The sequence below is a fragment of the Lissotriton helveticus genome, chromosome 2_1, assembly GCF_964261635.1.
Source record: "Lissotriton helveticus chromosome 2_1, aLisHel1.1, whole genome shotgun sequence".
In the NCBI taxonomy this organism is placed as follows: domain Eukaryota; kingdom Metazoa; phylum Chordata; class Amphibia; order Caudata; family Salamandridae; genus Lissotriton; species Lissotriton helveticus.
Genome location: NC_136059.1, coordinates 397990221 through 398014532, shown reverse-complemented (window position 1 = coordinate 398014532; position 24312 = coordinate 397990221). Strand labels below are relative to the sequence as shown.

The 24312-nt window shown below is 43.8% G+C and overlaps 1 protein-coding gene across 1 annotated transcript in view; it reads right to left on the bottom strand.

Annotated features, from left to right (window-relative positions):
* Positions 1-24312, bottom strand: part of NIM1K (NIM1 serine/threonine protein kinase) — a 209572-nt gene that overhangs the window by 184632 nt on the left and 628 nt on the right. The window lies entirely within an intron of this gene.

The following is a 24312-nucleotide window of genomic DNA, read 5'->3' as shown; positions in this document are numbered from 1 at the left end:
TGACTCGATTGGAACTATTTCGAATAGTCCACTCAACATGTGGCACAATATGAAGGTCAGCTTCTTCCAATTTGCTGTTAACGTTCTTGAACAATATGGCCTGTACCTTTTGAATGTATCTCTGCAGGCAACAACTCCTCATTGGCAATCATTCCACTTGCATTAATTGGAAATTCAGTGTTCACTGAAGCATCAGCAATGTTTTGGTGAGTAAACATCTCTAAGTTCATCTTGCTCGACGTTGATGATCAGAATGTATCCAATTGCACAGGTATAGGTGTTGAATTTTTTATGAAGGCAAGGTCAATTGTTCCACTTGTAGACATTCATCTGATTCACTCACATTCTTTGGCAGATAGTTCAAGATAACTGTCAAAGACAATGTGCAGTCCTTGAAAGGTACACACTGACTTTGACATCTGTAGAACAGTCTGAACGACTTCTCCGAAATTTTATATGAATGAAAACTTGAACATTCACAATTGTGACATATAGTCCACAACAACAGAAGTCTTCAATGAGAACACATTATCGAATTGAAATTCTTCAGATTAAAAGTTTTTTTCAAGCTCTTGTATGAGTCAGTGCTTCACTGGTTTGGTTGCAGCATCTCCATCAAATAATGCTTTTGTTGGAAGGTTAAGTGAAAGAATGTCCTTGATAAATTCACCACCTTTCTTTTGCTACATCCCATCTCTCTATGTGCTTGCGAAAGTTGTTTTTTTGTAAACTGTTTTGTAGTGGCTGGTTGGACAAAACTCTTCCTATGGCAATTCAAGTGTGGAAGTTTAGCTTCAGTGATTATGTCAAACAGCTTTTTCTCTTTCAATAAAAATCTCTCCTGCTTCTAGTAGACGTGTCTTTATATCATTATCCACATATTGTTTGGTCACAAAGTTGTGTAGTGGCACAGGCTCAGTCATTTCAAAGGGGTTTCCTTGATGCTGCATGAAATGTAGAAGGCTGTCACATTTTCATTAAAATGTTCTCTCTTTCCCACAATTTCATGGTGAGGAAGAGTTTCACAATGGTCTATTAATTTTGAAATTTGTCATCTGTCTGAAAACACTTCAAATAGAAAGGACTTTGTTGTAAACTAGCTGCCATTGAGCAACATATTCACTTTTACGTGTCTAACCAACAATTCCCTTGGAGCTTTTCTGTGATCTTAGGATCGTATGTTCCAGTTTCATATATGGAGCCATCGCACTGAACCTGACCTCTCTGTCTTTCACCACAAAATGTCTTTGGATGCATTTTCTGTAAAGGTATGGTTTTTCCACCTGTAGCTTCTTCACTCTTTCCAAATACCAGGACCCATATCTCAGGAAGTATATGCAATAAAATTCGCGAAACACACAGCAATCAGTGACTCCACAGTCTTTATGTGCAGCTCCCAATGACCATATACCAAGTTTTTCACCAGAGATAACATGTGTAAAACATTTCCCCTACTTGCAAAGTTCTGATTTTTCTTCACATTCTTTGACACACTCTACGAACTTGGCTTTCCGGTGTTCTGATTTTGAACTGAGTGTATTGAACATTTCCTGTCTTTGCATTATGTCTTTTGAATGAAGTGCACCCTGGGCCTTGTTCACTTCTGAGATAAGATATGCAAAACCTAATTTGCCATTCTTGTTCGAGAAAGCATTCCAACGCAATGTTTCTATAGCCTCAGATATGATGAGCATACCTTGGAACAAATGAACATAATGAGTTCCACTCAATACTAACTGGAATGTTTTGCTTCCAAAGATTTCAGCCTCGATAAGTTTATTGTCTATGCCACATCCACTGAAATAACTTCCTGCACACCACAACGCAACTTTTGTCATGTGCAAAACGCCTATCGTTGTATAAAGATCATCAAATTCTAATGGATTGCTCATAAAAATTTCTGCTACAATATGGAAAACATCTTGATCGCAGAAAATTGACAGGATTGGCTGGTCTTCAAGCTGAGAACACAAATGTTGGAACTTTTTTTAGAGCTGAGTATACTGTTGCATATTTTGGGACTGGAGATGGTATTACTGGCAAAAACTCAACCTTATTCAGTGGGACGGTAAGAGCATGAATTCCAACCCACAGAGGTCCTGGCTTTTTGTCATCCTTCAGGCTGCACCGAATAAGCAATATGATAAATTCAGTTAGATCAGCTTTGCTGACTGCAGCATCAGTAGAAGAAGATCCATGTCTTTAGGACACGTTGACACTTTCTGGTAGACTGGGACATGTTGATGGCTTGTAGTGATTTTGCAACATGTTGGCAAGGCAGTTGAGAAATAATTTTACAGCTGCGTTTGTTTATATATACAGTTGAAAAAGCTTGTTCTCCAGCAGCTACTTCATTGGTACAGTCTTGAAAAGGCACCATGGCAGTATCATGTGTTCTGGATGTTCCATACAAAGAAGAGCTGTCTTCAAAATCAAAATAATCAAGAGAAGCAATTGTAAATCCTTTCCTAGTAAAGTGACTTCAAAGTTGGGTGCTGTCGGATTCACAAGATTTTACAGCAGGAGCTGCTAACAAGTTACTCCTCCGTACAATGTAATTATAACTTGTTGATACACCGATCGTATTCATGCTGGTAATTAGCTCTATACTTTTGCACTTGCCATAGACTGCGAGGGCAGTCATCATGTGTAGCGGAGTCTTGTTTTTGCCGTGATGTAATTAATCAAACATGATTTGGAAAAGACAGTACATTTGTACAGCATAAACCGGTCGGTTTATGGAATTGTCCTCTACTTCTTCGCTTATGTCTTTAAAGCTATCATCAATGTTGTTGGCATCTGTTCTGAACTCAAGAGCTTTAGTTTGTAACAGTTTTGCTTTGCTGATATTAAACAATGATGTAAAAATGTTACGGTAACATCAGGCCTTCTTGTTGTCTCCCATGATTTGTGGAGCTCCGGGGCATCACAAAATTTGTCATTAAACCTAAAATCTGAATCTTCCAGGGCGCTTCTTAAAATGGTTCTTGATAAATTTACTGCATCCTGTGATCTTATTTTGGCAACAAGTCAAATCAGCTGAGAACACCATAAGTGGCTCATTCTTTTTGTTAGACTGATAAAAACGAATTCTGTCATTGTACATTTTACCAGAACAATCTTAATTTCATTATTATCGATCAATACAGTTACATCGATGTTGACCATTATTTCTCGGATCTCACTGAGTGTGAACCCGTAGCCAGAACTCAAGAGTGACTTTAAAACTTAATTTGCTTTTTCAAAGAGTGCAAACTTAACTGAAGGCTGGTGGTTATATTGTTCATTCATTTTTTCGAATGTATGCACGCATGCAGTTCGGGTGGGCATACAAATCCGCTACAAATACATTCACCTTGCAGTTTACAAAAGCTACTTGGCTGAAAACTCCATGTTGGAAGAAACGAGTTTCAAATAAAAACATGTCTGCCCTTTGAGACATTTCTCAGAAAATGTGGATTCTTGTTGTAATTCACCTGTGTCCGCTATTTTTGATGATTTTTTTTCAGGCTTTTTTCCTTTGTATACAACTTGTAGTAGCACTTGTTGTTACATGAAAAAAATATTTGATCCTCTTCACCCATCAGGTTCAATCTTTTGTGAACTTTATTTTGCTATATTTCTGCAGCATCTCAAACGCTTTTCTGCCCAGCCGCAGTTGATGTTAGGTCTTTGTTTTGGATTAGTTTGGCATAAGGCAAATTTTCTTTGTTGAAGTACTCAGATTTTGTAGTTAGCAACACTCAGGAGGTAAAGATCCTTTGCTACCACCTACTTTGCTCATGTTTCCCAATTTGAATCAACAGAAAACCTGAAAAAATAAATATTACAATTGGTTACCAGTATGATGGTTAAAACACATCATTATAGAGCCGCCACTTTGGAAAATAGCAGAAGAATTGCTCTGATGAGTTATCTGCTGTCTTTATATGACTAATTGACTCCCAAAACCTATGTTTTGACACCAAAATGAAGTATATAGGGATCTCATGTTTCCTGAAATATTACATAATCACTGCAACACATCCCCCCCATTTTTACAAATGCCATCCATAATAATTTGGCCAGAATTAGCAATGTTTACCCAAGCTAAATTACTACTCGACCAATACAAAAATACAAATAAAAAATACAAACATTTTTTATGGTGGTATATCAAGGGGCCAGGACTAATAATCTCAATATTTTCTGTTTCCTCCTTCTTCTAAATGCTGCGAGCATGAACAGAGGTGTTTAATGGACCCATAAAAGGCACTTGCTGTCGGAGGTTCAGGCCACTTCTAAGCAAAAGGAGGAGAGGGATGGCATTATGGCCAGTGCTGCTGACTATGGAGCTGGGAAACCAGGTACAAGTCTCGGCATTGACTCAAACCCTGTGATCCTGGGCAAATCTCTTAATCTCGCTGTGCCTACAAAAATGAAAGCGTCCTTGTGTAAAGTAACTGCTGCTCATGTAAAGCGCTTCAATAATATCTCTGGGTGGTGTTTGCACCATATAAAACTGCATTTAAAAAAACAAGCAATAAACCAGGGTAAGTTCTATGTATCCCTTGGCCTGCTCTGATATGATAACCATATGTGTCCATATAGACTTAGAAGGGTGCTTTGATGTGTCCTTGTGTAAAGTAACTGGTGGTCATGTAAAGCGCTCCAATAATAACTTCAGGTCGTGTTCGCACTATATAAAACTTCAGTTAAAAAAACACACAGGACACGGAGCGAATGAAACACAAACATTTCTATGGAGTGCACCAATACAAAGAAAAAAGTAGCTCCTAAAACAGGAGCAGTGGCGCAGTGGATGGACACAAGTGCTTGGTCTATGCTCTGGGGAAGGGCCAAAAACAGGAAGAAGCATGACACATTCATGTCATGTAACAAAATATAAAGAGGGAGTGAGAGGAATGAGCTGAGTGCATCCTCCAAAACAGATTTATAATGCAAAACAAGCACCAAGCAATTCTGAAGACTCTAACCCTTTCCTAGGAAAAAACATAAGATTTTTTTTAAAACCCTCCCCCACCAGGGTTACAACTTGGTGGCATGCTTCATCATTGGGTCCATCTGTTCCGCTGCAGAACCGGGCGTGCTGCGACCTACGGATTACGCAGGACTCTTTGAGTGACTATGCAATGACAAAAGAAGATGAATTTGGAGGGAGGAGTGGTGGGGTGGATGGGAAAGTCTTTTTAAAAATACCTGGCTAGTACGATTGTTTTTTTATTCTGACCTCTAGTCAGTATAGTTAAAAGCAGGGGGGAATTTATTAGGAAAGAAGGGGTAATGTTCTTAATTCCTAAAAGGTCGACATGTTTCTAGCCATACCCCTACTGGCTATTCTTCAGGACCTAGGGAAATCACTACTATTGTAATTGCCTGGTTCCACTCCTAATGTCATATAGTAGACAAAAATGTTAATGCATGCTGATAAAAGGTGTATATACTTATACCACCTGTCTTGCAATCATGTGTCAAGTTCTGTGGAAATAAATATGGAAGAGTTCAACATTCCCCCATGTGGGCTTTTTTGAGCTTCCAATGCATATTTTCACCCGGTTTCAATAGTGAGCACCTTCAGAGTGAAAAAGACCAATCCTACTAGCAAGGTATTTATTTTCTTTTTTTTTAAATTTCTTTATTGAGTTTTGAGCATAAAATACAAGCATTAAGAGATAAACATGACCACTTAGTATCATTTTGTATGCTCACAGGTGAGGAATTCTTTTGGAAAGTAACTTGTGATATATAATTTTTGCGTTTTTTTTTGTTGATAATGTATGCACAAATAAGTAGAGACGCTACACTTTAGCATAGGTTAGTGTTGCAACCCCCTACCTTGGATCCAGACATAGACACCTGAGACAGAGTCGGTACTTTTGTTGCCTGCATTCCGTTTTGAGCACTACTAGCAGTTTGGTGCTTTTGTCCGCTTTCTATGTTTTTGGTTTAACGCTGCGGTCACGTGGGACGCGACGTAGTCAGCTCGCTATAGAGGAAGTTCGGGCGTGTGTGTGTGTCCAGTTTTTCCCGACCACGATGGCGGCCCCGTGTGTTGTAGAGTAAAGGAACATCACGTACAGCGGAGGTAAAGTAAGCGCGGTGATACGCTTTAATTTCCAGCCTAGATGTGGTGTAACCTTGTTTTCCCACGGTGGCCATACGAGACTGGCACTTATGGCGCGTTTTTATGCTATTTGTTTGTAGTGACCCTTGCAAAGTTGACAGCTTGTAGAAGAGACTAATTTGGATGTGAATTAAAACGCACACCTGCCAGGGAGTCATAAGGTAGGAGACTCCGAGCAGGGTTCATGTGTATGCATATGGAAACTCTAGCCAAGGGGGGGTTAGATAAGGACTATTAGGTGTCTGTGCTAGTACTCACGAGCCTGTTTACTTTGTCCCTCAGAAATAGTGATTGTACCCTAAATGATTGTTCTCCTGCCGCTGCCGGATTGAACTTGCTTGTAAGTGACAGGACCCGGACTACATGGGTATATATGATTCTGCATGCCATTGATGTAGCAATGAATTGCTTTATTTATTTTTGGGTGTTTCCTTTCACCTTGTGTGTGGTCTGTGTCTTTCTACAAGCATGTAGAACTGGTGATTGGGTTATCTGGTTATTTTATTTTTGCTTTACTGTGAGAGCCGGTCTTGACCTAGGGTGGAACCTCTGAATGTCACATTCTCTTTTTTTCTTGATCTGCTGTGTTTTTGTTTCGTTCCGGACACACCACGCTTTTTGTTTAATTCCCTGAGCACAATGGGTGCAGGAGACGGATCGGTTTTGGTGGGCTTGAAGGCACAGAGTGTATGATCGGATCTCCAAATCTAGACCTTTATATTGTATTATATGTATTTTTAGGTTGTTTATCGCCCTGTCCTGAAGAGGCCAGACCTATTGGGAGGCCGAAACGCGACCGCGTCGACAGTTTCCATACAGAGGAGTCTTTATATGAAAATTAATTTTGGAGATTAATGCCTTGTGACACACTTTTGGATTTAGGTTCTGCAAATCTGTGCACTGAACCAGTGGTGTCGGACTACCTCCTAGTGCACCCCCTAGAGTTAATAGGAGGGCACTTAGCTGTTGCTACATTTGTTCTTTGAGGATGAAAAACTATTTCGTTTTTTTGTTTTGTTTTTCATTTTTGTCAAAATTGTTTGTGTTGCTTTCTGTTGTACATAGGTGTGTATATAGATATCCCAGTATTTCCCGACCACGATGGCGGCCCCGTGTGTTGTAGAGTAAAGGAACATCACGTACAGCGGAGTGACCCTTGGAAAGTTGACAGCTTGTAGAAGAGACTAATTTGGATGTGAATGAAGACGCACCCCTGCCAGGGAGTCATAAGAAATAGTGATTGTACCCTAAATTATTGTTCTCCTGCCCCTGCCGGATTGAGCTTGCTTGTTGTTTATCGCCCTGTCCTGAAGAGGCCAGACCTATTGGAAGGCCGAAACGCGACCGTGTCGACAGTTTCCATACGGAGGAGCTTTATATGGACTACCTCCTAGTGCACCCCCTAGAGTTAATAGGAGGGCACTTAGCTGTTGCTACATTTGTTCTTTGAGGGTGAAAAACTATTTAGTTTTTTTGTTTTGTTTTTCATTTTTGTCAAAATTGTTTGTGTTGCTTTCTGTTGTACATAGGTGTGTATATAGATATGTATATAGTGTTGTATGATGTATTAAGCGTTGGCTAAACACTTCTTGTTTTGTAAGAGAAAAAAAGAAAATAAGAAATAAGAGAAAAATAATTTATGCTGATTACAAAAAATAAAAATGTGTAATCATATCCCCGTGTATGAGTGATGAAGTACAGAATGTTTGATTAATTTCATAATGCACATTTGGCATAAAATGGGTGAATTAGTAGTCTCCTATTTTTAAAGAGCGTAGTATTTGTTCCTCCTTTCTCCATTGTTCTTGTTTTTTGCACTTAGTATCATTGACATTACAAGTTGACCTTTCAGACAGACAGAAAGCACTGTGAGCACCATGAGTGAAACGTACACAATCCCAAGTTATTCTGTTCCCCTAGATCTTGTCCCCCAGTCAGATTGAGGCCTTACATGTTACAAGTCACATCTCATGTGTTAGGTGCTTCGTTCCCAGGCCGAGGTTCGGCGTCTACGTCGTCGGTGGCAGTCTGCTCCAGGAGATATGTCTGGAGGGGTGACCATATGTCGCACGGGCGGGAGGAAGGCGGCAAGAGCTCCGCATAAATGTGTAATTGGTCTTGGCACTACATCAATCAATCAATCAGGGTTTTATATAGCGCGCTACTCACCCGTGAGGGTCTCAAGGCGCTGGGGATTGGGAGGCGGCAGCTCCGGATCAGTTGAAGAGCCAGGTCTTGAGGTCCTTCCTGAACGTGTGCAGGGTTGGAGAGCGTCTGATGTTCACAAGGAGCTCATTCCAGGTCTTGGCTGGGATGTGGGAGAAGGCTTTTCCGCCTGTTCTGTTTCTGCAGATGTGGGGGACCTCTGTCAGGGCAAGGTCTGCGGTTCAGAGGCTCCTCTTGGGTGCGTGGAAGGATAATCTTTTGTTGAGGTATTTGGGTCCAATGTTGTTGAGTATGAGTGCGTGGGTGGCGGTTTTCCTGCAGTCGGGGGGGATTCAATTGAAAATCTTTCGGAGGATACGTAGGCAGTTGAAACTGGTGGAGGCGACGGCTTTGATCTGACAGTTCATGGAGAGCAAGGAGTCGAAGATGAGGCTGAGGTTTTGTGTGTGGTCTGTGGGGGTGAGCGGGCTCCAGAGGGAGGTGGGCCACCAGGTGTTGTCCCAGGCGGAGGTGCAGGGTCTGAGAATGAGGACCTCGGTCTTCTCAGAGTCAAGCTTCAAACAGCTGACTTTCATCCAGGCTGCCACATTCTTCATTCCTTCCTGGAAACAGAGTCTGGTGTCTTCGGGCTTCTTCGTGAGTGAGAGGATGAGCTGGGTGTCGTCAGCATAGGATACAATGCTGAGCCCATGGTGTCTGGCGATGGCGGCGAGGGGGGCCATGTAGATGTTGACGAGCAAGGGGCTGAGCAATGATCCTTGGGGAACTCCGCAGATGGTATCGGTGGGTTGGGAGAGGAAGGGAGGGAGTCTGATCCTCTGTCTTTGGCTGGAGAGGAATGATTGTATTCAATAGATGGTGGTTCCTTGTATCCCCGCTCCGTGAAGTCTGGCTGTGAGAGTGCGATGTGAAACTGTGTCTAAGGCTGCGGAGAGGTCTAGGAGGATGAGACCAGCGGTGTGTCCCTGGTCGAGTAGCATGCGGATGTCGTAAGGTGGCGGTGAGGAGGGCGTTCTCGGTGCTGTCGTTGCTACAGAATCCGGACAGGGAGGAGTCCAGGATGGAGTTCCCTTCGATGTAGACAGTTAGTTGATTGTTTAAGAGTCTCTCTGTGACTTTGGCAGCGAAGGGGAGGAAAGAGATGGGCTGGTAGTTTTTCAGGTCCGTTGGGTCGGCCAATTGTTTCTTGAGGAGGGGTTTAATCTCCGCCTGATTCCAGTCGTCTGGGAAGATGCCAGACCTAAAGGAAGCGTTGATGGTCCATCCTAGTTTGGGAGCGATGGCAGTGGCGGCTCTGTTGAATATGTGATATATAAGATCTTGCGGCCAGTCGTTGAATTTGGGAGCTCTCCCTCTACCCCATCTGCAGACGATTCGCCTCTTACCGAGAAGGAGCGCCAAAGAGATGTATCTTCGCACTGAAACGGCCAGCGCCTCAGTGTAACCTAGCAGCGTAATCACGGGAGCATTGGGTATATGTAGTCCAGTCATCCGATCAAGCGCCGCCAACACTTCCGACCAGTAGCATCGGATGGGAGGGCTGTCCCAAGCTAAGTGTCGAAAGTCTGCTCCTACACAGCCGCAGTGGTCACAACGGTCAGTGTCGCGGAGGTGCCTCAGCCGTGTAGGCGTGTAATAAAGGCGGTGAATGTATTTGTAGTCAATTCAGCGCAGCCTACTACTTGCAGAGATGTTACCAGTGTGACGGCAGCAGAAGGACCACTGGTCATCAGTAAGGGGGGAGCTGAGCTCTTCTTCCCAGCAGGATTCAGCTAAGGGAGGGCTGTGCGTACTGTCTTTTTGAGTAATGAGGTATAGAAGCGACACAACGTGTGTGGGGCTGGTTTGCTGTAGGAGGGCATGTAGCGGTGTCATAATGGGGGGTTCCTGCGGGAAGCACATGTTGATGGCCTTTACATCCTGTTGCAGCCTAATGTAGAAATAACACTCCAGGGGAGTGGGAAGGGAGGTGCCAAAGAATTCCTCACTGGTGCATAATGTTCCATTGACATAGAGCTGGCCCCAGGTCTGGATGGAGAGTTTCTGGAGGAGCTGGCGGCAGCCCCCCCTTTTGTGTGACAGGGAGGTCAATCCTACCGTGGAGGGGTATCAAAGGAGAGTTACTGGCCAGGCATTTTTAAAAAGACTTCACCATCTCCCTGCACACTCCTCCATCCAAATTCATCTTCTTTAGTCATTGCATAGTCACTCAAAGTGGTCCTGCGTAATCAGTAAGTCGCAGCATGCCCCGTTTCACAGCAGATCGGGATGTACCCAATGATAAAGCATGTCACAAAAGGGTAACCCTGGTGGGTAAGGGTTTATGCTTTTTTCCTAGAAAAGGGTTAGATTATTTAGAATTACTGGGTGCTTGTTTTGTGTTACATTCATACCATGGACAAAGTAGGACAAGGACTTGAGACCGATGATGGTGTGAGAAATGGGAAGCTTATATGAGATCTGAAGCTCACAGTTTGAACACAACACGTCTCTTCGATCTAGCCACGACCTAAAAAACCAAGAGAACATCCGAAAGCTTGTTTGCTGAACTATTATAGTTTTTCCTACTGCTCATGTTGCCTGCGGTAACACTTCATAAGCAGCTCAGGCATGTGGATTACACTAATGAGCATTAAGCACACAAGTCCTCTAGCCTTAAATTCACTTCCTATGTGATTGTTCTACAGGCTTTGTGGTCAAATTATGATGCACATTGTAGTCCATGCAACTCCTTCCTTTTATAAGGGAAAGTTATCTTCCATAGTTGTTGGTGATAATGGGCGTGAATAAAATTAGCTGGATACAAATGCCGGCATTAGCACAGCACATCCACGGGATACAGTTTGTTCATTCTGCTAACACACAAATATGCAAAGACAAGGACCTCAAGTGAAAATCTCTACTCTCTACCCAAGAAACCCAAAGCCTTTAAAAAACAGCAAAGCAAACCATACCCACTATTACCTTTTTTTGTGTGGGCATGTTTGATGTAGGGTCTGATATGGTGAAAAAGGCTACCTTGTCTAGTTGATGCCTGTAATCTGGTTCTGCTTGTGGTTTTTATCCGGTGTTTAAGCTGGCACCCATGCTGGGAACGAATATTGGACCACTGTCTCAGTGAGCCATATATGCTAGTTGCATGGTCTGCCAGTCCGTCTTAGCAGTAACCCAAGTATATTATATACAGAACTCTCTCTGGAAGATAAATAGTATGTCACAATGAGCGCTGGTTACAACCCAGAAGTCCTGAATTGTGTTGCTTTTTTTAAAACAATTCAGTTGATTTTTTGCATATACAATATAACCTGCTTCTTAAACAAATGTGCATGCAGTATGATCACTGATTTTATTGGGCCTCCACAATTAAATGTTCATCTTTTTCATGGTATCTTTCAGTGTGATATTAAAGCATAGTTCTTCACCCTCAATCAGGTGTTCAGCTGGTTCTTGACCCCGTATGTTGGGCTCTTCTTGGGAACCAGTATCCTCATCTAAGTGAAGAGTATCTTCTGTAATTCTGCCCGATTTCTGTAAAACCTCTTCTGCTGCCTTGTTACTATGCCACACATTCTCACACCGACCCAAATTCACGCACTCAATTAAGATCTGGGTTTTGTTGCCAATACCAGCATTTGATAAATTTCACTTACACTGTGAATTAGCAGGGCTTTTTCTCAAGTTGCGATTAAAAGCCTATTTCGGAGACCAAGATCATACAGAGGAGACCTCCACAACAAGGCTACGGAAAAAATCCACATACTATCCTCCTACTCACACCACCTCAGCAGAATTATTGACTTTTAAAAAGGCAATATACTCAGAAATAGAAAAGCTGACCCAAACACACTAAGAAAATTCCAAAACGTAAGCAATACAGAACGGGTCCCATCTACTGAATTACAAAATGACACAGAGATCATAATAAAACCTGCTGATAAAGGTAGAGTCATTGTTCTACACACAACCACTGCACATAGAACTGAACTTCAAAGACTATTAGGTGATGGACAAAATTACATAGTCCTGGAACGAGATCCCACTCCGGCACTGAGGGTAGAAACTGCCTCTATGGTTGAAGAAGTGGAATTAAAAGTGTGTATTAGCAAACAAAAGGGAGACTCCATGAGAAGAGAAACACCAACCCACATTTCTACACCCTCCCAAAAATTCACAATAACTGGGCCCTCCTTGTATATGCACATAAAAAATCTGCATATACAAAATCCAAAACAGTACACAGACATGGAACAGTGAGTCAATACATAAAAAACAACAAAGCAGAATATAGTGACTTCTAGAAATGAGGATCTCTGGTTGGCTAAGGCTTGCGCCAAAGCCAGGCAGAGACCACCACTCTAGTCAGGGAAAGGGAGTTACACGCCAAAGATAACCCCGCTCACCCCCTTGGTAGCTTGGCACGAGCAGTTAGGCTTATCCCGGAGGCGATGAGTAAAGCATTTGCACAAAACACACAGTAACAACATACTAGGCACTCCACACAAGGTTAGATATAAAAATAGCCTATGTATTATCATAAAACACACTAGATGGTAATCATACAATATACACTGTGCCAACTGGCACGGGCAATATTTACAGGGGATTATTTACACATGACAGGGCCACTGTCAGAATCATAACTTGGTAAAGAATAGTAAAAGTAAGAATATATCAGGTACTTAAAACACAGCCAGTAATCACTGGCAAACACTATACTCAGCGTCAACCTGTAACATAAATCATATCATGCACAGTGTCACATAAGGCGAGAATCTATTCTGCGCCAACCTCATAAATCTAAATATAGTAGACCATAATCTCCTAAACATAACTTGCATTAGGAAGTAAAATTAACATAACCTGAAGTAGGGAATAAATCAAACCTAGACCACAGTAGAAAATTAAATAAAACATAGGACAGTAGGTAAAACCTAATAAGCATAGAAGCACATCTATAAGCATAAATCAAGGTGCATAAAACATACCATAAACATTACATTTCCTAGCACCTACAAAAATCACACTAGGGCCTGGCACCCTATAAATCTAATAGTCCCCAGGGCCAACTGGCCATCTCTAAGGGGCTCAAATGCCCTCTGTCCAAAAGTCAGGGCTGCTGCCAATGCAGCGACAGTCAAGGGTGCGCACTTGGTGCAAACCTAAACGTTGCAGCTGCCCACTACTTGCTGGGCAGCTGTGAATCTTAAATGAAAGCCTAAACGTAGCAGCTGACACTCAGTACTGCGCAGCTATGCAGGCAAAGATGGGGGCAAAGGAGTGCGTCTCACTCCTGGCTTAACCATGTCCCCTAAAGAAGGAAAAACCTAAACGATGCAGCTGCCCACTACTTGCTGGGCTGCTGTAAATGGTCAAATGAGGCTTGTGGTCTGAATGGCCCTTTTAACAAAAATGCGCTAAACGTTGGAGCCACACGGGGCTCTGAAAGTAAATAATGCACTCAAACACTGTGAAGCGCACTGGCGCTGTAAATAAAGATGCACCTGGTGGAGCCACACACAGGCTTTTAGGGTAATGATTCCCATAAAGCAACAGAACTTGCCCTCAACACGTTGGAGCCGCCTAGGCTCTCAAAACAATCATATGCCCCCTCAGGAAATGGCCACCTCTAGAACACGGGCTCCCTCTCGCTCTGTAAATCATTAGGGCCCATGTGGCAGCTGCCCTCTAGTCATCTGGGCAGCTGGAGACAGAACTATGGACCCAGCACCACGGTGCCTTCTGGACCCCTACTGGGGCCCTTTCAACAAATATGCCCCTGTTGCAGCGGCCCGCTGTCAGGCGGGGCCGCTCAGAAGATAGGCACCGGCACTGGTGCCTTGCCCTTGCTCTCACCTCCCCTCAGCCATCCCACTCACCGGGCTCTCTCTCGACTGCGGGGGAGGTCTCCTCTGCACACGCGGTGGGGGCAGGCACTGCCAATGTGCCTCGAGCCCCCTCCGCCTTTAAGCATCACTCAGTGGTGCCTGCTGGGCTCTCCCTCAGTCATGGGAGCCCCGCGCAGGCAGGTGCCATCGTTCTTCCTCCGGGCGGCTTCAGGCGACTTTCCCCAGGCTGCCGGGCGTGCGCGGGACTTCCTCCTTAAAACCGGAAGTACCGCCCGCCGTCAGGCACCTGGTGGCATGACTTCCATTTTCGCCGCGACTCGGGCCGCAGCGGTGATTTCTCCTCGGGGTAAATGAGGGGTAGGCTCCCTCAGAAGTAGAAATATAGAAGAGGAGTGGGCACCCGCTCAACTAATAAAACAAAGTCGCGGGGTGGGCTCCCGAGCACTAATTAAAAATGCACGCGGAGGCGCAGGGTGGACACCTGTTCATTTAATTAAAAATAAGCGGGGTGGGCACCCGCGCTGCAATGATAAATGCGGCAATGAGGGGTAGGCTCCCTCAATATAAGGGGCAAATTAAGATAAAGCGCTCCCAGGCGCTAAGGGAAAAAACACCCAGTCTCCAAGAGCAACTGGGGCAAAAGGGTCCCAGCAAAAATTTCCTCCAAGGCGGGAAAGGACAAGGCAGAGCCAAGGGCTATAAGAAGTCCAGCAAAAGGTTCCAGGGCATAGCTGGGCCCAGGGAGGCAGCCCTCCTGGCAAGTCCTCCTGGGCCCCAGTAGCAGCACGCCCTGCAGAAATTAGGATCCAAGAGCAAGACATTTTACATGGGGTCACAGCCCCTTCTTATACAGCTAAATCCTTTGTCTCAAAGGTGCAGGCAAGCACAGAACCAGATACACTGGTTCAGGAGCACTTTGTTTTGCCCAGCTCCTCTCTCCCTTTCACAAGACAGGCCAGGGACATCAGACGCACCACAGGAGGTGGAGCCAGCATTGTGGAGGGAAGGCACAGCCCTATTCAGGTCCCGGGTGCAACTCCTCCCTCCCATCTACATGCAGATCTCCCAATTCACCACCGGGCAGACTCACCCTGGCTACTGGAGCCAACCACACCAGCCAGCCCCTGTCACTCACAAGCCAGACAGGCAATTCACATCTCACAGAACACAAAAATGCCAACTTCTAAAAGTGGCACTTCTCCATTAGACACAATAAATCTGTGCACACCATTAAACAGCATTTATTCTCACGAGTTTGCACATACTAAACTTGACCCTGCACTGCCCTCATATCAGGAATTACCATGGGCACACATATCCCCCATGCATTCCTATGGGAGGGCAGGCCACTCTCACCACACACACTCAGAGTGCGCACGCACTTTAAACTGGGCCACAGTGTTAAAGTGCGCAGAGGCCTAAAATCACTACTACTATGCCAGAGGCTAAAGGCAAAAAGTCTAGGGGTGAAGCTGCCAAAAAGGCCCAAGTCCAACAGTGACATACATAGAATATACAATACATGTAGATTAAAAGTACACAAGCAATGTGCCTTTCTTGAGTATTTGTAATCTACATGTATTGTATATTCTATGTATGCCACAATATTCTGCTTTGTTGTTTTTATATGTATATGCACATTCTTTATGGTCTCTTTCATCATGGTTATGGGGCTTCATAACAATTGATGTACACTATTGTGGCTTTTATGATAACTTCATTCTATACGTGATACTTATATGTTATTTATATTAATGTGTTCATGTATTAGAAAATATAACAAACCTTTAAAACTACTTGTCTATGGGACATGTGTATTTATGCATATACTACCTTTTTGAAAGTAGCTATTGGGGAGACTGTTCTTTTTGTTAGCTATTGTATTTACCCTGCTCTCCCTACTATCCTGACTCAGGGGCCCTCCTATTTTTTTCCATGCCACACACATGTTGCACAGAGCTACATACTTTTTGATGCAGGCCAAGGGAGAGTTAAGAACATAGCAGCTGAACTTTACATGAATTGGCCTGTACACCTCACTCCGGTGGCACAGGTGAAAAGGCCTGTTAAAACCACAATCTGTGAGATAGGCCTATGTCATGGCACACAAGTATGATCTGTGTTCTACCATGACTAAATAAAAAAAATCAGCATCGGGGATCCAGATATCTTTGCAACTGAGGCACTTAGGACAGGGGTGTACGTCTGTTATTTGCTAGGGGCTTTTCCGTCCTAACAACAGATAAGAGGCTGAGAACAATCAAAGGGGAAGAAACTTTCACAACAATTTCTCATCAGCCTGTCTTAGATTGCTTAATATCCATAGTCTAAACCGCATACTTCATTTATTACACTAGAGGGAGATTACAGGTTCAAATATATGTTGTTTAGACTTGCTTTGGCAGCAGGTGTGTTTTAAAGAGCAATACACCAGCTGCAGAAGGGAGTCCAATATCTATTTTCAGGATGGCATTTTCAGTGCAAACAAGAATAAACACGAGGAAGCTTTAAATCCTGTCATGGAGATTTTAAGGAACATAATTTAACAATAAAGAGTGTAACAATGAAGTTGATGGGGGGGATTGCCCTGGTCAGTGACTCAATAAAAATGTTAATTCTCCTATAATTAATCTGGAAAGAACTATTGAAAAGGCTTCATCACCAAAACCCAAAGATCCTCTTCATTTGTTTTATGGTTTAGGTGAATGTTGTTCACATTTTAATGCCATGTTTGCAGATAAAACCAAAGTCACAAGAAATCAAATGAAAAAATTAAATTTGTGTGAAGAGAGGAGTGTAAAGGTGAGTTTGCAAAGTTAATGATCCATGCATTGAAATTATTTCATAGAGGCAACACAGGCATAATGAGCACAGATGACAGCAATGTATATCTGGCTGTGGTTCTGTGGCAACTTAAGAACGGATATACGTTACCATTGAATATGCATCAAGACATTTAAGGATTTTACTGAAGCAGAAAGAAAATATTCCACCATAGAAAATGAAGCACTAGCTTGATGGTGGGGAATGAAATAGTTTAGAAAATACCTGTGAGGATCAGGATATATTATCATGAAATATCATAGTCCTTTGTTTTTAATGGTTACCAGTGAAGATGCTTTAATTTTAAGATGGATGTTGAGGATCAATCAATCAACCAATCATTAGATTTGTAGAGCGCTTCTTGCCACCCATGATGGTAGCCAGGCACTGGTACGGTTCAGCTGATTAGCTCAATAGCCAGGTTTTCAGGGAATTTCAAAACTCTGAAAGAGATGGGGAGTTCCGCAAATAAATGGGCAGCTTATTTGTTGTCTTTGATGATGAAAGAGAATTGCTTTAGAGTAGTATATATGCCTGGCAAAAAAAATGTGTTAGCAGACTGCATATCAAGGTTGCCAGTGGAAAATGAAATGATTCATGAGAAGGATGGGGGGGGGGGTGAGGATGGGTTTGCGGAAGCAAGTGTATAAGAGGTGACAATGGGAAGCATCTCCAGGGAAAAATTGAAAAATGCAATTAGAAATTATGAGAACTGCCATGTGAGTGTGGTATTGTGGTCAGGTAGGAATTGTAAGTTGTACCAGATGAACATACGAACAAACTTTTGATGATGGTCCATTAAGACCATATTGGTATAAGTGCCATCAAAAGATGAATGTGAACTTTTCTGGTGGTCGGGGATGAATCAGAAGGTGGAAGAAAAAAATCAAGAACTCTATTCTTTGGGCATTGAGTGACAAGTCTAAAGAAATGGTGAGCTATCCTCTGGTCAAAGACAGAAGCTTCTTGGAGAAAGATAGCCTTAGGACCATATTGTACCTTGGTCAGTAGTGGCTTGTATAGGGCATGCTGCCGGGCGGTGACGTGGGGGGGAGGTGCAGGGTGGGGGGGGAACACCGGAATATGGATGAATGCAGGTAAGTAGAGATTTAAATCAATAAAACGCGATGCAGCTTGCGCAATGAAATTTGTTTTATTGATTTATATGTCTACTTACCTGCATTCATCCGTATTCTGGTGTTTACTTCCACCCGTCCTGCCCCTCCCCCGTCCCACGTAAGCGCCCGGCAGCATGCCCTATACGGGCCGCTACTGACCTTGGTTAATGTCATTGTGGTCGTAGATAATATTTCCTGTTGGCTAGAGCATAAATATACAAATAGGTTACCACTTCGGAGGGGATGGAATTTCAGGTTAAGTGTTTGTCAGAAAAGGTCTCCCTGAAATTCATCTAACTGATAATGATGTGTGGTTTGTCTCCAAAGTATGCTACAGTATCTATGTAGGAGTATTAAACATTTTACATCATCAGTTTATTACTCAGACTATAACAGGCTGGTTGAAAGATAGCGCTCAGTTCTCATGGAAAGATTAAAGTTAGTAATTTGTGAAAGAAGCAATTGGAAAGATGAAAAATGATTGTGGTCTTATTAGATCACACTACATTGTAACACCAGCAAGTTACCTTACGAATTGACAAAGGTAAAGAACGTAGAAATGGGGGAGAGACAAGCTGAATGTAAATGGTAATGGTTGTTTAGAAAAGTCAAAGATTAGGTTTGAAATTGGTTACTAAGTCAGAGTAGTAGTAGCTGGCAATTCCAGCGCCAGTGTGCGATATCCCTGCATGCTACTTAACACCAGATCAGCATGCAGACACGCTCAAGATATCTTTGAGCTACTGGACACGGCCAAACCTCTATGCCTCATGCTTACTGAGACATGGTGGGGAGAGTCGTCGAATCCGGACGTTGCCATGGCTGTCCCGCCTGATTACAATGTCTTCAGGAAGGACAGAGCGGTGGGAAGGGGCGGCGGAGTGGCACTGGTGGTGAGGAAAGATCTGGCTTGTACTATCCTGCCAGTGGAGGATATTCGTGGCTCGGAGGCCCTTGCTTTTTCCATCTCTCTGGCCCCGCAGCAATCAGTAAAGGGGCTATTGGTCTACAGACCTCCAGGCCCTCACGGAATGTTTTTTGAAGATCTTGATTCCGTGTTACTGAGTTTGGCCTTGAAAGCAGAACACTGCATTCTGGCCGGGATTTTAACTTCCGGATGGACGATCCGCTAGATGCGGCCGCTATTAAAATCATAGAGGCCACGGCACCTTTGGGATTGCATCCCTATTTGCATGGGCCGACGCACGACAAGGGGCACACTTTAGACCAGGTTTTCTCGACCTCCCCTCTTGAGGGGTTAGAGATTATCCCGGTTCTATGGTCAGACCATCGGCTGGCTAAATTTCCCATCTGTGGCACTGTTAAACTGACTGTGGCCGCCCCATTGCAGCATGGTCAAACCCATAGGGCATATCATCGAGTGACCCCTGAGATGCTGGCTCAGGCTGCCCTGGATCATCCTTGCCCTCTCTCGGGAGACCTGACGAAGGACTTGGAGTCCCTGCAGGTATGGCTGACTGACAGGCTTAACGATCTTGCCCCGGAACTAGCCCCTCGTCGTACTCCTAAACGAGTCTCCGCCCCCTGGTTTACCGTTGCACTGTCGGCTAAGCGGCAGCAGTGTAAGGTAGCCGAAAGAGCTTGGCGGGTTAATTATGATGAGGTGGCTAAGGTGACTTTTAAGAACATGGTTAAGGAGTATCACCGGGAGATTCGCCTAGGTAAGAAAGCCTACCTGGCAGGGAGGATAGAAGCTGCCTCCAACTCCTGCAAGGAGATTTTCTCTATAGTCAGGGAATTTACATCTCCACGGATAAACATCGTTGAGGAGAGGCCCTCCGACTCCTGGGCGGCGGATCTTGCTGGTTTTTTTACGAGCAAGATCCAACTTATACAGGCCTCTTTCCCATCGGCTACATCCGCAGAGCGAACTGCCACTGAGGCCATTCGACCGCCTCCGGCCTTGCCAGGTCTGATACTGGGCGTTTTTCCATCTATATCGGAGCCCGCCTCTTTAGCACTCATGGGCAACTTGAAGTCTGGCTCGCCCCTGGATCCTTGCCCTGCTAAGATACTGGCGAAACTGGCTGATGTGATCAATCCTTTGGTCAATCCGCTGCTAAATCTTTCATTGAGCCAGGGAGTGGTCCCGCAGGCTTGGAAGCAGGCAATGGTCATCCCGCTGCTCAAGAAGCCTGGTCTGGACCCTAAGGCCCCTGTTAACTATCGGCCAATCTCTCTGCTGCCGGCCCTTTCGAAAATTGTTGAAAAGCACGTGCAGACGGTGCTTTCCAATTTTCTAGAGGCGAACGAGATTCTGCATGCCACCCAGTCAGGTTTTCGCCCTAATCTTAGCACGGAGACCGCGCTCCTCGAGGTCTCCGAAACAATCAAGGAGATCTTGGATTCCGGGGGTAAAGCCATGCTGGTGATGTTGGATTTGTCGGCGGCCTTTGACACCGTTCCCCATGATGGTCTTCTCACAAGACTCTATGAGATAGGACTTCGGGGAACGGTGCTCAGCTGGTTTTCTTCCTTTCTAGCCGGCCGCCGGCAAACGGTCTGGGCCTCACCAGATTCCGCCGTGATGCCTCCACTGGGAGTCGGGGTCCCTCAGGGCTCTATTTTGAGCCCGACCCTCTTTAATATCTTTATGACCCCTTTGGCGGCATTGGCGGAGTCGCTTGGGGCCCGGATCGTATCTTATGCCGACGATACCCAGCTCCTCTTCTCGTGTAAGAGAGGAGGAGACTTCGAGGGGGAGAGTATCCGGGATTGCCTTGGGGCTGTGTTTCAATGGTTCCAACTGCACAGCCTCAAGTGCAATTCCGACAAGTCCGAGATACTCTTCTTTGGGTGCGACACGGAGCCAGACTGGCAGGCATGGTGGCCTATCGACATGTTCCCCCCTACGTGTTCATCCCAAATAGCTAAAAACTTGGGTGTTAAGATGGACACGGGGCTGACAATGAAAGCCCAGATTTTGGGGGTGTCGGGCATGTGTTTTGGCCTCCTCAGGATGCTGCGGAGGTTTCTTCCCCTGTTATCGGAGGAGCACCGGAAGCTGACTGTACAGGCCCTGATTGGCTCCAGGTTGGATTATTCGAACATTTTATACCTGGGCCTGCCAGAGTACCTGTTACAGCGGCTACAGGTTGTACAGAATGCTGCGGCAAGAGCGATCTACGGAGTGAACAGGCGTACCAGTGCTGCGGGTTTGCTCCAGACCCTGCACTGGCTCCCAATCCGTAAGCGGATCGCCTTCAAGGCTCTGACTTTGGCATATAAGGCCCTTCATGCGTTGGGAGCGAAGTATCTCCAGAGGAGACTGACTTTCTACCAACCAGCTCGCTCTCTGAGGTCAGAATCCTTATTTCTGGCTACTGTCCCACGAGTGAAGAGAGCACGTCTGGGAGGTCGCTCCTTTGGATTACTGGCGCCCCAATTATGGAATTCTTTGCCCCTGTCCCTCCGGGGATCCACTGGCTTATTAGCCTTTAGAAAGGACCTTAAGACCTGGCTGTTTGTCCAGTAGGCCTTTTTTGTCTGCTGTCTTTTTTTTTCTTTGGTGTCTTTTTCTCTTTTAATGTGTTATGTTAGTTTACTGCAGCCTTCTTCAATTAAAAGCGCTGGGACACTCTTTTTGAGTAGCCGTGCGCTCTACAAAAAACCATTTAACATAACATAACATAACAGTACAGAAACGGAGTTATCCAATTTTCCCAACTTTTAAAAGTGGTTAGGGTAGATAAATTCATTCTGCTGTTGGGTGATGGGAATGTGTGGAATCAGAAGAAGGTAGTGAAACTACCTAAAGTATGTGCTAGATCATTTGGATGATCAGACTCCAAGAGAATTGAGAATGTTGTAGTAATAATGGATTTAAAAGTAGGAGACTGCACAAGAACCCATTGTGGAAAGAGGATTATCAAATGTAATGAGTAAAATTCATTCAAATTCTGTCTTAGCTCTGACAAAAATTTACATTTCCTATTGACAGTCTCCATATGTAGATAACTGTTTAAAACTGCTTCAATGTGGATTTGTTTGTAAACATTTAACTTTCGCCAATCATTCATTCCTTTCTGTTTTGTCTTCCGGGAAGGGAGAAGAGTAGCATGCTACTTGGAAAAGCCCTCTGAGAAGAACATCCTACCATAGGACAGGGGCAATGTTTAATGCTTAGTTTAAGCTGCCATTGACTTACAATTCCATGCCTGTACAAGTGTACTTAAATAATTGTAATTTATTCACAAAACGCCAACCTCTAAAACGGCCCTGCACATATAGTGGCCCCTTTAGTACAGTCTACACTTTCCATATTGTTTTTTAATTTTGTACATCCCATTTTCTACAGCTGTGTCCATGCATAATTGCGACCAAAAAAACGCATGTAACGAGGAAAGAGTATCAATCATTCGTAGCCTTTCGTCGTACAAAAGCGCGTCACAAAACATGAATGACTGGATTTCAGTTTGGTTTATATATGCCCGGCATAAATTTGCAGATGTTCTGCGACATGATTTTCTAATTGGATCTGGAGGTGTGCAGGTGTGGGGAGATAGCTTTGAACTACCTGGCTTGTTAGGGAAACAAAAGAAGCGACACAAGGATGAAAGGATGAGCTTAATTCAACGAACAGAGGGAGGAGTTCCTATTATCATTTCTTTTACATCAAACAAATATAATTAACTAATTTATCTTTCTAATCTCATTTTCACCAAGTCAAATCAGATCTAAGCCTTTGGCCCTGCTTCACAACCCAACTAGTTGGTTATATTCACCCAATTTATTTAAGCCTTCAAAACAGAATTACTGGATAACAGGGAGCGCAAGCTTAAAACCACTTTTAAGAGAAATTGTACTATATCGAGAGTGCTGTGAACTTTATACCTCTGTAATCTACTGCATCACTTTTAAAACAATTTAGTGGTCACATTCCATACATTTACCTGGAAGAGTTAAAATTATTACAAATAGTGTGCTTACAATGGTGCAACACAAAACTGCAATTCCCTCCAAAAATTTGGTGAGAGAGGAGCCGCAAAATAATCTTGCCATCAGGCCACCTAAGAGCAACACAAAGAGACCGAGGAGAGCAGAGGTTACCTGAAGCGTACCTGGAGCGTACCACCCTTGCCATTACCCAGCCCCTGCACTGTAAGGTCTGAATAGGCCTGCCTTGAGTCCTCACACAATTAATTTATGCAGTCAGTCGATTCAGTAACTAACTTTAAACTCGATTTTAAGAGACAAATGAGCTGAGGTTAGAATGCCCATTTGGAGAGCCCACGGTCATACAATATGATCAAATGGAGGTGTCAGGATTCAATCCTAAGTGCCCACAATACACAGAGAATGTTGTAGCCAGAAGCCTTGGTGGAAATTGCAGTTAGCCAGTCAAATCGGGCTTCTAGTGATCACGTTTATTTTATGTACAGGAGCTAGATCAGCCAGAGCTCCAGAGAATATCTGTGGTGTGGTATACAGTACACTTTTGTACTTGCTGGCCTATGAAATCAAGATAACAGAAACCACAAGGTAATGGGCTACTGGTGGGAGCATGTAATTATACCTATTGCAAACAGCACAACATGCAGTTCTGGGTTAATTTTATTTTACACATGTACACATATACAATTTCATTTGCAGGAAGGTAAGTCATTTTAACAAAATCATGTGATTTGTCTTGCTCAGGAGCCAAAGCCAGTATTGAAAACAAAAGATTCTTGGATTCATGGCCATCAACTTAGCCCATGCACCAAACCTAGTGGCTCAAGTAAAACACCTAAAAACACTGGGGTCCATCTATTATACACAAGTACCAACTAAACCCAATAGACATTGTTCTTCTCCAACTGTTAGGTTTAGTGACGTTATCATCGAGCTGTAACCACAATGTCATCTATGATAACTCATCGATGAGTTACAGCCTAGCTACTAGGAAAGAACTGAATCCAATAGGAACCCGGTTATCTGGTCAACTAGAGCATTCATCAAGAAATGGTATGGTAGAAAAACTCTGAATTAAAAACATAGAACCCAGAAATATCTATATATCTGTCTGTCTATCTGTCTAGCTTTATAGGTAGTTGAAGACAGGCATAGCTGTACATGTGGTGAAAATAAACGTGCTTTAATAATATGTTATTTTGATCTAGTGTAATAGTAAACACAAATAAACACATTACTACTGTGCAGAATTGTTATTACCACTACAGTGTTTCACCGACCTGAAAAAAACACGGAATAATGCCTCCCAGAATTCATTCCA